Here is a 14,910-nt window from a genome sequence, read left to right on the forward strand (position 1 = left end):
AGGGTTGGGTGAGATCCTAAATGAATATTTCTCATCAGTATTTACTGTTGAGAAAAGCATGGATGTTAGGGAACTTGGGGAAATAAATAGTGATGTCTTGAGGAGTGTACATATTACAGAGAAGGAGGTCTTAAAGCGCATCGAGGTAGATAAATCCCCGGGACCTGATAAAGTGTATCCCAGGACATTGTGGGAGGCTGGGGAGGAAATTGCGGGTCCCCTAGTCGAGATATTTGAATCATCGATAGTCACGGGTGAGGTGCCTGAAGATTGGAGAGTGGCAAATGTTGTGCCTTTGTTTAAAAACAGCTGCAGGGAAAAGCCTGGGAACTACAGGCCAGTGAGCCTCACATCTGTGGTGGGTAAATTGTTGGAAGGTATTTTGTGAGACAGGATCTACAGGCATTTAGAGATGCAAGGACTGGTTAGGGACAGTCAGCATGGCTTTGTGAGTGGAAAATCATGTCTCACAAATTTGATTGAGTTTTTTGAAGGGGTAACCAAGAAGGTAGATGAGGGCAGTGCAGTTGATGTTGTCTACATGGACTTTAGCAAGGCCTTTGACAAGGTACCGCATGGTAGGTTGTTGCATAAAGTTAAATTTCACGGGATCCAGGGTGAGGTATCTAAATGGATACAAAATTGGCTTCTTGACAAAAGCCAGAGGGTGGTTGTAGAGAGTTGTTTTTCAAACTGGAGGCCTGTGACCAGCGGTGTGCATCAGGGATCAGTGCTGGGTCCACTGTTATTTGTCATTTATATTAATGATTTGGATGAGAATATAGGAGGCATGGTTAGTAAGTTTGCAGATGACACCAAGATTGGTGGCATAGTGGACAGTGAAGAAAGTTATCTCCAATTGCAACGGGATCTTGATCAATTGGGCCAGTGGGCTGACGAATGGCAGATGGCGTTTAATTTAGACAAATGTGAGGTGATGCATTTTGGTAGATTGAACCAGGGCAGAACTTACTCAGTTAATGGTAGGGCGTTGGGGAGAGTTACAGAACAAAGTGATCTAGGGGCAGATGTTCAAAAAAGGGCAGCAAGGACAAGTTGGGCCGAAGGGCCTGTTTCCATGCTGTAAACCTCTATGACTCTATGGCTAATCTCTCCTGCAAGGGGAAAAGATCCTTTCAGCATCCACCCTGTCAAGCCCCCTCAGAATCTGGTATGTTTCAATAAGATCACCTCTCAATCTTCTAAACTTCCATTGATAAAGGCACAGCCTGTCCAACCTTTCATCATAGGATAGCTCCCCCCGCAAGATATTTTCACCCAAGATACTTGTATGATACCGGAGATGAGGGGTTTGGATTATGAGGAGAGGCTGAGGAGATTGGGTTTGTACTCGTTGGAGTTTAGAAGGATGAGGGGGGATCTTATGGAGACTTATAAGATAATGCGGGGGCTGGATAGTGTGGAGGCGGAGAGATTCTTTCCACTTAGTAAGGAAGTTAAAACTAGAGGACACAGCCTCAAAATAAAGGGGGGTCGGTTTAAGACAGAGTTGAGGAGGAACTTCTTCTCCCAGAGGGTGGTGAATCTCTGGAATTCTCTGCCCACTGAGGTGGTGGAGGCTACCTCGCTGAATATGTTTAAAGCGCGGATGGATGGATTCCTGATCGGTAAGGGAATTAAGGGTTATGGGGATCAGGCGGGTAAGTGGTACTGATCCACGTCAGATCAGCCATGATCTTATTGAATGGCGGGGCAGGCTCGAGGGGCTAGATGGCCTACTCCTGCTCCTATTTCTTATGTTCTTATGTTCTAAATTAGTGTATAGTTGAGACCTCAGCACTGATTTCTGTGGCACTCCACTCATCACATGTTGCCACCTGAAAATGGCCCATTTATGCCAACTCTCTGTGCCCTGTTAGCTAACTAATCCTTCTCTACCCACGCTATTATGTTACCCCCCCCCCCCCCCACCCCCACACCATGAGCTCTTATTTCGCGCCGAAACTTCTGATTTGACACCTTGTCAAATGCCTTCTGGAGATCTAAGTACAATATATTCACAAGTTCCCATTTATGCACATTGCTTGTTACTCGCTCAGTACGTTATAGAGTCACAGAGTCATAGAGCAATACAGCATGGAAACAGTCCCTTCGGCCCAACCGGTCCTCAAACATGGGGCAGAAATCTCCCATTTCCCGTTCCACACGCCATGGGAATCACAGTGGGCAGGGCAGGAAATTCAACGGCCCATGTAAAGGTCTGTTGACCTTGGGCAGTAATTTCCAGTCTTTGGGGGCATGCTCGGCCGGAGAATCCTGCCCACGATTTCTCTTTCACTAAACCATGTGGTCTCTGCCTGGTTGCATTGAGATGTTTGAAGTGTCCCGTTATTGTTTTTGTTTTTTTGATTTTCTTTATTAGTCACAGGTCGGCTTACATTAACACTGCAACGAAGTTACTGTGAAGATCCGCCTAGTCACCGTACCTGTTCGGGTACGCTGAGGGAGAATTTAGCACCTAACCAGCACGCCTTTCGGGCTTTGGGAAGAAACTGGAGCACCCGGAGGAAACCCACGCAGGCACGGGGAGAAGGTGCAGACTCCGCACAGAGAGTGACCCATGCCGGGAATCGAACCCGGGTCCCTGGCGCCGTGAGACTTAAACTTTGATTCACAATTATGTTCTGCAATGTTATTTGTATCACCTTTTAAGACCCCAGGATGAAATCCAAAAGGACCTGTGGACTTGTTTTTAGCTCTAATAATTTTCTCTGAACCTTTTCCCTGGTTACTGTAAAAGTTCCTTGCTCCCTTTCACCTCCTGAACATTATGTTCTGCAATGTTACTTGTATCATCTTGTGAAGACAGTTGTGTTTTTTGAATGATAGATTCGGTCAATTCCTTCTAATCCCTTTACTCATGCAGTGTATTGATGTTAATCTGCATTTCACTGAGATGCTTCATCATTGTAAAATTAAAGTTTATATTGGTTGACATGTTCACATTAAATACCTGTGTATTTAACAAACTTTAACAAAACCTATTTGAGCATCTTATACTAAGCCAGCGTGACTTCAAAGAGGGCATTGATGGACTGGCTGGATGTCTAGACAGATAGTTGTACTGGCAGTGTGGAAAATGCCTGGCATTATTGAATCATAGAATCGCTTCTCGGCCTTTTGGCTAAGATCAAGTGTAGTATCGACATGCTTTACTTGGTTGAAGTCATTAGGTTACATTTTAGCTTCATTTGAAGCAATTTTTAAAAGCAGCATCTCGGCCTTTTGGCCAGGATGCAAATGCGATCAAGTTTCGGAGGAGGTGCAATGCCTACTCCAACCAGCTTGGATCATGTACCCAAAACAGGAGGTGAGAGTCCTGTCTTGTCAGCTTGGATCGGGAATGTCTCACTTGATGAGACTCTGATTGGACTGAATTGGATATATAAACAAAAAAAAAATTGTTACTGCACAGAGGGAGGCCATCCACCCATCAGGTCTGTGCTGGCTCTCTGAGGGGGAAGGGGAAGGGGGAGGAGGAAGGAAGGGAGAGGAAGAGGGGGAGGGGAAGGGAGAGGAAGAGGGGGCGGGGAAAGGGGGAGGAGGAAGGAAGGGAGAGGAAGAGGGGGAGGGGAAGGGAGAGGAAGAGGGGGCGGGGGAGGGGGAGGGGGTGGGGGAGGGGAGGGGGTGGGGGAGGGGGAGGGGGAGGGGGCGGGGGTGGGGGAGGGGGAGGGGGGCGGGGGAGGGGAGGGGGAGGGGAGGGGGAAGGGGAGGAGGAGGGGGAGGGGGAGGGAGGGGGAAGGGGGAGGGGAAGGGGGAGGAGGGGGAGGGAGGGGGAGGAGGAGGGGGGGGGAAGGGGAGGGGGAGAGGGGGGGAGGGAGGGAAGGGAGGGGAGGGAGGGGGAGGAGGGGGAGGGGGAGGGGGAGGGGGAGGGGGAGAAGGGGAGGGGAGGGAGGAACATTACCTTTAAATTGGAACTCCCATATGCATAGGTGATGTCAAGACCACTTCCTCACACAAAGAATGGTGGAAAAGTGGAACTCCAGCTCCAAAAGAGCTACTGAGGATGTGGGCCAATTGAAAGTGTTGAAGTTGAGATCGATAGTTCCATGCCCAATAATAACCATATCTAATGACAATCTAAAATGGCTCCGTAGGGTCAAGATACAAATCAGCCATGATCTAATTGAAGGGCGGAACAGGTTTGGGGGCTGAATGGCCTACTCATGTTCCAATGTAGTTTTAAAAGCCCAGGGCATAGAAATTATATGCCTTCACATGAGCAAACCTACTGGTTTGTTCCATATGCCACACCAAAGCTATGAATACAAATCAAAACCTCAAATTGCACCTTCCAGAATGTTTCTACCTGGTCCCCTTTCCATTTTTCCTTGAAGTTTTGTTTGTATTCCTCAGGAAAATAATGATAAAAATAAAACAAGTGTAATTGGTTTGTTTGCATTTGGTAAAAAGATTAAATGTGATATTTAAGCTGATGGTAAACATTCACATTGTAACTTAGCTGAGTTTATCCTAGGGTTCAGTATTCTAGGTTACAAAATGCAAATAATCTATAAAAACAAAGCCTGGAACTGGTGCTGTATACAGGCAATGTGGTTAGGATGGCTCAGTAAATGTTAATATCTATAGATCTTCCTTATAAAAGAATTCAACCGCCATGCAAACGTGAAATTCATGTTTAAACTACAAAATGATACCTTTATCTTAATTACTGTTCAGTCTTTCACTCTAACATAAGGGTAATATTTTCCTATTTTCCGAAAGAAAAAGACACGAAAGCTGGTATAAGCATTATAGACCGAATGGCCTCCTTCTGTTCTGTATTATTTTGGTCATGGAGACATTATGGCACAGGAGGAGGCCATTTGGCCAATTGAGTCTGTGCCATCTCTGTCAAGCAATCTGGTCAGTTCATTCCCCCACTCTATTCCCTCAGTCCTGCAAACTTATTTTTCCTCCTGACATCATTCATGGTCTCTGCTTCCGCCACCCTCTAAAGTCAGAGAGGTCGGGTCACTTAACATTCACTCCGCTAAAAGGCTCTTCCTCATATTCCCCCCATCTCTTGCCCAAAATCTTCAATTTGTGACACCCAGTATTGTACCATCAGCGAATGAGAACAACTTTTCTTTGTCCACCTCCTCTAAACCGGTCATAATCTTGAACACCCCTGATAATTTCCCCCTCAATCGCCTTTGCTCTAAGGAGAATGCCAACTTCTCCGAGCTAACATTGTAGCTAAAATCCCTCAACCCTGGGCCATCCCAGAGGATCTCCACTGCAACCCTTCAAGGGCCCTCACAACCTTCCTAAAATGTTCCTAAAGAACTGGCCTAACCAAAGCTTTAAGAAGGATCACCTTAACTTGCTTACTTTTCCACTCAATGGGTGGAATTTTCCCATTCCACGAACCACAGGAATCGTAGTGGGTGAGACAAGGACCATGCAAAGGTCCTTTGACTTCAGGTGGGATTTTCTGAACTTAGAGTCAGCGTCGTCGGAAAATTCTGCCCAATATCTCTATTCGTGAAGTCTGAGATACGGCACGGTAGCACAGTGGTTAGCACTGCTGCTTCACAGCTCCAGGTTCCCGGGTTCGATTCCCGGCTCGGGTCACTGTCTGTGTGGAGTTTGCACATTCTCGTCGTGTCTGCGTGGGTTTCCTCCGGGTGCTCCGGTTTCCTCCCACAGTCCAAAGATGTGCGGGTTAGGTTGATTGGCCAGGTTAAAAATTGCCCCTTAGACTCCTGAGATGCGTAGGTTAGAGGGATTAGCGAGTAAAATATGTGGGGGTAGGGCCTGGGTGGGATTGTGGTCGGTGCAGACTCGATGGGCGAATGGCCTCCTTCTGCACTGTAGGGATTCTATGATTCTAAATGATTTGTTGATTATTCTCACAATTTGTCCTCCCACCTTCAAGGGTCTGTGCATAAAGTCCCTGTGTACACTTTCCATCTGTGTTGTTAAGTTCTTATTGCCTCTCCTTATTCCTTCTGCCAAAGCGCAAAGGTAAAGTCGCCATAGTCCCAGGTGATCATAGGCTGCTGTCCTCATTGAGGGGGAGAGCTGACTGGTGGTGATTTAACCTGATGATCACGGTGGCACAGTGGTTAGCACTGTTACCTCACAGCGCCAGGGACCCGGGTTCGATTCCCAGCTTGGGTCACTGTCTGTGCGGAGTCTGCACGTTCTCCCCGTGTCTGCGTGGGTTTCCTCCGGGTGCTCCGGTTTCCTCCCACAGTCCGAAAGACCCGCTGGTTAGGTGCATTGGCCGTGCTAAATTCTCCCTCAGTGTATCCCGAACAGGCGCCAGAGTGTGGCAATCAGGGATTTTCACAGTAACTTCATTGCAGTGTTAATGTAAGCCTACTTGCGACTAATAAATGAACTTTAAAACTTTAAACACCTCAGTTGAAAGGCAAGGTGAGAAGGCGGGGCCTTCATGAATAGCCTCAGCCGGTACGGGAATTGAACCCATGCTGTTGACATCACTTTGCATCACAAACCAGCAGTCGAGTCAACTGGGGTGCTTCCCTCGCACCGCACTGTGCTAAATTCTGTCTCCTTATCTACCCATTCTGCTAACCTTTCTTTGACTTTTTGTAGTAGACTGGTATCATCCTACTCTTCGCCACACCTACAGGTCTTCGTTGGCAAATTTGGAAACCTTGGCTGGGATTCTCTGGCTGTTCACATTGGCGAGATCGTCCAGTCCTGCTGTCGGTGCGCCTCTGCCATGGGTTTCCCAGCGGTGTGGGGGTGGGATCAATGGGAAATCCCATTGACAGCAGTGGGGCCGGAAGATCCCATCACCGGCAAGCAGCACATCACCTCCCGCTGCCGAGAAACACGCAGCGGGGAGGCAGGAGAATCCCACCCATTATTTTGTGTCAGTCTTCACAGTAGAAGACACAAGTTACTGAGTAGAAATGGAGGATAAGCCAGGGGCTAATAAGAGTGCAGTACTTCAAGTAAGAAAAGGTTTTAGAGAAATTTAAGGGACCAAAATCCGCCAAACCCCAGGACCTGATGGACTATATCCTAGAAGTCAGAAAGAGATGGTGGCAGAGCTAATGGATGCACTGGTTATAATTTTCCAAAATTCCCTAGATTGCATAGCAGTCCCAGTGGATTGGAAGTTAGCAGATGTATTCAAGAAAGGTGGGGATAGGGGTGGTGGATGATGGGAGGAGGAGAGGAAACATTAAATTGCCGGTTAGTTAACGTGACATCAGTCATCCGGAAAATGAGTGAACCCATTATTAAGGAAATTTTAGCAATGCACTGAAAAATTCACAGTATTATCAGACAAAATCAGCATGGTTTTACGAAAAGAGAAATGATGCTTGACCAATGTATTCTAGTTTTTGAGGATATAGCTAGTGGGATGGATTTAAAGTTTATTTATTAGTGTCACAAGTAGGCTTACATTAACACTGCAATGAAGTTACGTGAAAATCCCCTGTTCGTCACACTCTGGCGCCTGTTCGGGTACACTGAGGGAGAATTTAGCACGGCCAATTCACCCTAACCAGCACGTCTTTCGGACTGTGAGAGGAAACCGGAGCACCCGGAAGAAACCCACGTACCCATCATGTCTGTGCTGGCTCTTGGGGGGGGGGGGGGGGGGGGGGGGGGGAGGGGGGGAGGGGGGGGAAAGAAAGGGGGAAACACACAGACACAAATATTTTTTTAAAGGTGCAAAACCTGTGTGTGTTGATGTTGAGAGGGGTTTGGGTTCAGTCCTACGGGAAAGCCTGCAGGCAGGCACAGTCTGGAACCGGGAAGGCAAATGGCATGATGCCTAGCCACCGCGCCCCTCCCCCGCTCCTCCAACCTCCCACCATCGCGGGGGGACTCGAGGATAACAACAACAACAATGGCAAGATCGCACCTAGAACACTTGTGTACAGTCCTGGCCTCCGAGTCCAAGGGAGAACATACAATGATTGTGTGAGGGAGCTGGCCACAAACATGTGCCAAGATTGCTTATAGCTAGTGACTATGGTACACAAAAGTTCCCCTGGGCAACTCTTTCTTGCCTAATCTTGAGACTTTGCTCAGTGTAGCTCGATGTTAGAAACCTCTCTTTACCCTGCACCTTCTCGGTGGGAAGTATCTCAGGAGAGTATGAAGCTCCATCTAGTGGCCTTGCTGGGGATTATTAAATCCACCTGCAATATTCAAATAATAGGTGAGGCTGGATTTTTGGAGGAAACGAAACAGCGTTTTACCTGGACCAAGATTACCATATCTGCCTGACTTTAGTTTTCTCTGAAACCTGCGATGTCATGAACCAATGCAAGGTCTGTGAGCTTACACAGATAGAGTTAAACAGTACAAAGAAAGTGCTGGAAAATCTCAACAGGTCTGATAGTATCTGCGGAGAGAGAATGGAGCCAGCGTTTCGAGTCTGGACGACCCTTCGTCAAAGCTCTGACGAAGGGTCATCTAGACTCAAAACGTTGTCTCTATTCTCTCCCTACAGATGCTGTCAGACCTGCTGAGATTTTCCAGCATTTTCTGTCCTTGTTTCAGATTCCAGCGCCAGCAGTATTGAGTTTTTATCTGAGTTAGACGGTTCAGGTGTTACTCTGAAGACTTGAGCTCAGAATTGAGGCTGACACTCTAGCGCAGCACTGAGGGAGTGCTGCACCTTCAAAGGTGTCACCTTTCAGGTGAGAAGCTAAACTGAGGCCCCATCTATCTCCTCACGTAGATATCCAATGTCCCACAATAACGCAACAAAGAGTAGACAAGTTCTCTGCTGTGTCCCGGTCAATATTTATTCCTCAACCATTATCAATAAAACTGATTAGAATCATAGAATCCCTACGGTACAGAAAGAGGCCATTAGGCCCATCAAGCCTGCACCAGCAACAATCCCACCCAGGTCCTATCCCTGTGACCCCACATATTTACCCTGTTAATTCCCTGACACTAAGGGGCAATTTAGCACATCTTTGGAGCATAGGAGGAAAACAGAGCACCCGGAGGAAACCCACGCAGACATGGGGAGAGCGTACAAACTCCACACAGACAGTCACCCAAGGCTGGATTTGAACCCAGGTCCTTGGCGCTGTGAGGCGGCAGTGCTAACCACTGTGCCACTGAGTGGTCCCATTTCTGCTGGTGGGACATTGCTGCATGCATACTGACTTTCTAATTTCCGACAGTATAACTGACAGTTATTATGTAACAATTGGACACTAATTATATTCAGGTCATGAGTATTAATTAGGGACTCACCTGTGCCCGTATATATGAAGGACCAGTGCGCTATATGCAATGTACGGTTCTTCTGAATGTAAAATGAGCAGGATTATCTGGCCGTACCTGCCCCAAGACTGGACAGGTCAACGGACCTTTGCATATCTGTGTCCCACCTGCTACGATTCACGTGGCGGGGGAAAATTCCACCCAATGAGTCTAAGCTCCAGGACGGGATTTTCCAGCCCACCCCACTGGCAGGATCTTCCAGTCCTGTCAAAATCAACAGGCATATGAATGGATCACCGCATTCGCTGTGGGAAAACCTGCCACGGCAGGGGCGGCAAGTCTCGACGCTGGCGTTTGATCTTTCAGCACCTTGGCTATCTGAGTCCTGATGTGGAGATGCCGGCGTTGGACTGGGGTGAACACAGTAAGAAGTTTAACAACACCAGGTTAAAGTCCAACAGGTTTATTTGGTAGCAAAGGCCACACAAGCTTTCAAGCTTGTGTGACTTTTGCTACCAAATAAACCTGTTGGACTTTAACCTGGTGTTGTTAAACTTCTTACTATCTGAGTCCTAACAGTGGCTTCACCCCCAAAGAGCTTCGTTGACTGTAAAGTGCTCTGGGGATGTTATAAGATCACGACAACTATAATTGCAAGTTGTTGCTTTTTTTTTCCCTTTTAAACATAATCAGTGGGTGCTGTGAGTTGCAAAGAGAATTGAGCGCTCAGCACATAACGTTTGCATTCCCTCAGCCGCACACAGTTTAGTTCATGGTGCATGAAATGCACTGAACTGCAGAAAGAGGGAACATACACGTGGGCTAGAATAAGCTTGGCCAGACAATACTCACACTGTGTCATCTGCAGTTGCTGCAATGGAGGCAACACAATACAAATGGGGACGGGAGGTAAGAGCGAGGGAGGGAGAGACATAGTGCTTGCAATTCCTGAGAATTGACACACCCCCACTGGCACGCTGCCAGATTGATGCCAAGCTAATGGCAAGACTGATTTCAATCTGTCATCGAATCGCTAACCCACCAGCAATAAACTCTGATACTCCGGATGTCCTAATTACTGATTCTTATTATTGTTTTCTCGGGCTTGTCTATGTGCCAAGCAAGGAAAACTAAGGTTCAGAGAAAGGGAACTGAAATGTCCAGACCAAAGCGCTTGTATAAAATACCGCACGCAATCACAGAATTGTTAGGGTGCAGAAGGAGGCCACTTGGCCTATCCTGTCTGCACCGGCTCCCTGAATGGACGGCTCGCCTAATTCCGTTCTCCCGCCTTCTCCCCATAACCTTGCACATTTTTTCTAGATTGCAATGTTTAAAAATGCTGTGCATTGCACTATTTTTCATAGAATCATAGAAGCCTACAGGGCAGAAGGAGGCCATTCGGCCCATGACAACAATCCCACTCAGGCCCTATCCCCGCTTAGTTACCCTGCTAATCCCTCTAACCTATCATATTTTATAGACCTCAATGAGATCACCCCTCAGCCTTCTACACTCCAGAGAAAAAGGTCCCAGTCTATCCAGCCTCTCCTTATAACTCAAACCATCAAGTCCCTGTAGCTGAGGGTTAATTTAGCATGTTCAACCAACCCAACCAGCACATCTTTGGACCGTGGGAGGAAACTGGAGCCCTCGGAGGAAACCCATGCAGACATGGGAAGAACATGCAAACTCCACACAGACAGTGACCCAAGACGAGAATCGAACCCGGGTCCCTGGAGCTGTGAGGCAGCAGTGCTAACCACTGTGCCACCTTGCCTTCCCAAACATGGAACCTCATATATGTTTTCACACATATTGGAGTTCCCTGGTCAGATGTATTTCTGGGATTACCTCATACACATCTAGATCTTGCTGCTGTTCACATTGGCAGGATCTCGGGGTGCTGCCAACGGTGCACTGTTGTGGGTGTTTTGGCGGCGAGGACGGTGTTCAACAGGAAACCCTGTTGACAATGGCGGGACTGTAAGATCCTCCCACCAGCGGGTGGCACTGCCTCCCGCCACGGCGGAACACACCACGGCGATGGAGAAAAATCCCATCCATAATTTCTCATTTCTAGGATGCTGCCGGGACTTGATGGTTTGAGTTATAAGGAGAGGCTGGATAGACTGGGACATTTTTCTCCAGAGCGTAGGAGGCTGAGGGGTGATCTTATAGAGGTCTACAAAATAATGAGGGGCACAGATCAGCTAGATAGTCAATATATTTTCCCAAAGGTAGGGGAGTCTAAAACTAGAGGGCATAGGTTTAAGGTGAGAGGGGAGAGATACAAAAGTGTCCAGAGGGGCAATTTTTTCACACAGAGGGTGGCGAATGTCTGGGACGAGCTGCCAGAGGTAGTAGTAGAGGCGGGTACAATTTTGACTTTTAAAAAGTGTTTAGACAATTACATGGATAAGATGGGTATGGAGGGATATGGGCCAAATGCAGGCAGTTGGGACTACCTTAGGGGTTTAAAAAAAAGGGCAGCATGGACAAGTTGGGCCGAAGGGCCTGTTTCCATGCTGTAAACCTTCATGACTCTAATTGCCTGAGACTCCATGTTCTCACCATTATCTACCCAGCCTGTCCCAGCAACCTTTTCATGGCAGTTGTAAGGCAAACCGACTTCATCTGATTGGATGATTCTTAATTATTAGTCAAAAAACTTCTCTTCCACTCCCCATTATTTATATAGTTAATAAACAAATGTGTTGAAAGAAAATGAAAAAGAAAACACGCTTATTTTAAACACGTTGGGAGATATTTTCCCATCCTGTCCACCATGCGAAACACATTGGGGGGGTGCCGGGGGGGGGGGGTGGGGGGGGGGGGGGAGGTGGGTGGTGAGGTGGCAGGGGGGGGAGGTGGGTGGTGGGGTGGCGGGGGGGGGCGAGGGGGGGAGGTGGGTGGTGGGGTGGCGGGGGGGGGGGGGGGGGGAGATACCATGCAAAGGCCCATTAACTACGGGTGGGATTTTCCGGTTTGGAAGTGATATCCCGTCCATTATATATTAATCCATTTTTCCTGGGGTATGCAGGAGATTAACTGCAACCCGGGTTATATGTGGCTCCAGACCATATTCCAGTTATTGTGTTCGAATGTTGCCGTATAAGGGTAAAGTAAAGTAAAGTTTATTTGTTAGTTATAAATAGACTTACATTCACACTGCAATGAAGTTACTGTGAAAATCCCTTCGTCGTCACACTCCGGCACCTGCTCGGGTACACTGAGGGAGAATTTATCACGACCGATGCACCTAACCAGCACGTCTTTCAGACTGCGGGAGGAAACCGGAGCGCCCGGAGGAAACCCACGCAGACACGGGGAAAACGTGCAGACTCCGCGCAGACAGTGACCCAAGCCAGGAATCTAACCCAGGTCCCTGGTGCTGTGAGGCAGTAGTGCTAACCCACTGTGCTACGGTGCCGCCCAGCGGTCCGGTATGTACAGGATTAATGTTGACCGAGTACAATACCGCACATGCAGTGATGTAAGAAGGCACCTGATCCACACCTAGGGTCAGTGTGGTGTTGGCCAGAGATGTGCCTAAACCTAGAGGTGGAGCTAACTCCTTGCCTGTCCCTTTACCGTATATAGTTACAGATAGTTAATAAAGACTTGCGGTTGACACAGAGAAGGCTACAAAGACTTCTTTAACCGACAGGTTCTGTAAGCAATGCCATTCCAACAAGGTGATATTTGATCTTGATTGCATATGGAGATGGAGGTGACCCAGTTAGTTAACAGAGAAATCAAAGGGACAGAGTTCTACAAGAACAGGAATACCCGACTAAATCCATGGCTTGTTAATGCAGTGAAGGTTGTGCGTTTGAGACATAAGTCAATGATACTACAACAATCCAGTTAGGATTTCCCAAGTTGTTTTCTAGATACAAGTCACATGCAAGTCAAGTTTCTAAAAGTCAAAAGTATATGACGAAACTTTAATCTACAATGTGACCGGAACGATGGACAAAAGAAGACAGAATATGTAAAACGCCTCAGGAGAGAGTAAAACAAAGCACTCTACATCCCAAAGCTGCAGCCTAAAATGATCTTGCCAGTGGTAACAAAACATGAATTTTCACGGTGTCTTTGAACTGTGTCCGTCTCCGCAACAGTGACTCTGAAAGTTCAACTGGAGGGAGAACCTTTTCCTTCTTTAATTAAAAAGTACAGCCCATAAATACATTGTGAAGATTTTTTACGTTACGACACTGACAACAATTCTAAATTTAGACTTAATTAATTTTGCAAAGTGCTTTGGGAGGTTGCGAAAAAGGCACCACATAAATGCAAAACTTTATATTTTCTGAAATTATTGTACTGATGACCTCCGGGCAACCTTGGTAAGCAGTCAGCAATCTTTGGCAATGCTGACACGAGTTTCTGTTATTTATTAGACATGTATCACTATTTCGTCATCATCACTGGGTCAAAATCCTGGAATTCCCCGTCTAACAGCACAGCGGGAATAGTTACACAACAGGGACGGGACTGGAGAGGTTCTAGAAGGCGGCGAATCACCACCTTCTCAAAGGGCAGTTAGGGATAGGCAATAAATGGTGGCCTTTTTTATTCATTCATGGGACAACGGCATTGCTGGCTGGCCAGCATTTATCGCCCATCCCTAGTTGCCTTTCGGAAGGTGATGGTGAGTGGCTTGACCGTTTCAGAGGGGCAGTTGAGAGTCAACCACATTGCTGTGGCTCTGGAGTCACATGTAGGCCAGACCAGGTCAGGACAGCAGATTTCCTTCCTTAAAGGACGCTGGTGAACCAGATGGGGTTTTTCCGACAATCGACAATAGTTTCACGGTCATGAATAGATTCTTAGTTCCAGATATTTCTTGTTGAATTCAAATTCCACCATCTGCCGTGGCAGGATTTGAACCCGGGTCCCCCAGAACATTAGTTGGGTTTCTGGATTAATTGTCTAGCGATAATGTCACGAGGCCTTCTCAATAATACACACATCCCATGAATAAATGAATTAAAAAATTAAAACTTTTCCCTGGATTCATTACAAATTCCAAACCACTTGATACTGAGGTGACTGAGAACATCGATACTCCAATATCTACATCCACAATATTCCATACACTGGATTTCCTGATTCCATTAGTGACAATGAGATCGATATGGGAATGATGTTAGGTAGTTAACTGCAGGAAGAGGATGAAGATGGCCTCACGGTGGCACAGTGGTTAGCACTGCTGCCTCACAGCGCCAGGGACCCGGGTTCGATTCCCGACTTGGGTCACTGTCTGTGTGGAGTTTGCACATTTTCCCTGGTTCTGCGTGGGTTTCTCCGGGTGCTCCAGTTTCCTCCCACAGTCCAAAGATGTGCATGGGTAGGTTGATTGGCCATGTTAGATTGCCCCTTAGTAAGAGGGGGATTATTAGCAAGGTAAATATGTGGAGGTACAGGGATCGGGCCTGGGTGAGATGTGCTGGTTAGGTGCATTGACCATGCAAAATTTTTCCTCAGTTTTTTAAAATTTATTAGTCACAATTAATGCTTACATTAACACTGCAATGAAGTTACTGTGAAATTCTCCGAGTCGCCACACTCCGGTGCCTGTTCAGGTCAATGCACCTTAACCAGCACATCTTTCAGACAGAGGGAAGAAACCGGAGCACCCGGAGGAATCCCACGCAGACATGGGGAGAATGTGCAAACTCCGCACAGACAGTGACCCTA

General features: G+C 47.2%; 1 protein-coding gene and 1 non-coding gene across 2 annotated transcripts in view; one reads left to right on the top strand and one right to left on the bottom strand.

Annotated features, from left to right (window-relative positions):
* nfkbid (nuclear factor of kappa light polypeptide gene enhancer in B-cells inhibitor, delta) overlaps positions 1-14,910 on the bottom strand; it is a 159,083-nt gene that overhangs the window by 61,996 nt on the left and 82,177 nt on the right. The window lies entirely within an intron of this gene.
* On the top strand, positions 3,126-3,315 carry LOC144480071 (U2 spliceosomal RNA). Its single transcript, XR_013495610.1, has one exon. It is a non-coding gene; the product is annotated as a U2 spliceosomal RNA (small nuclear RNA).

Source organism: Mustelus asterias, chromosome 27 (genome assembly GCF_964213995.1).
Source record: "Mustelus asterias chromosome 27, sMusAst1.hap1.1, whole genome shotgun sequence".
NCBI classification, from domain to species: Eukaryota; Metazoa; Chordata; class Chondrichthyes; order Carcharhiniformes; family Triakidae; genus Mustelus; species Mustelus asterias.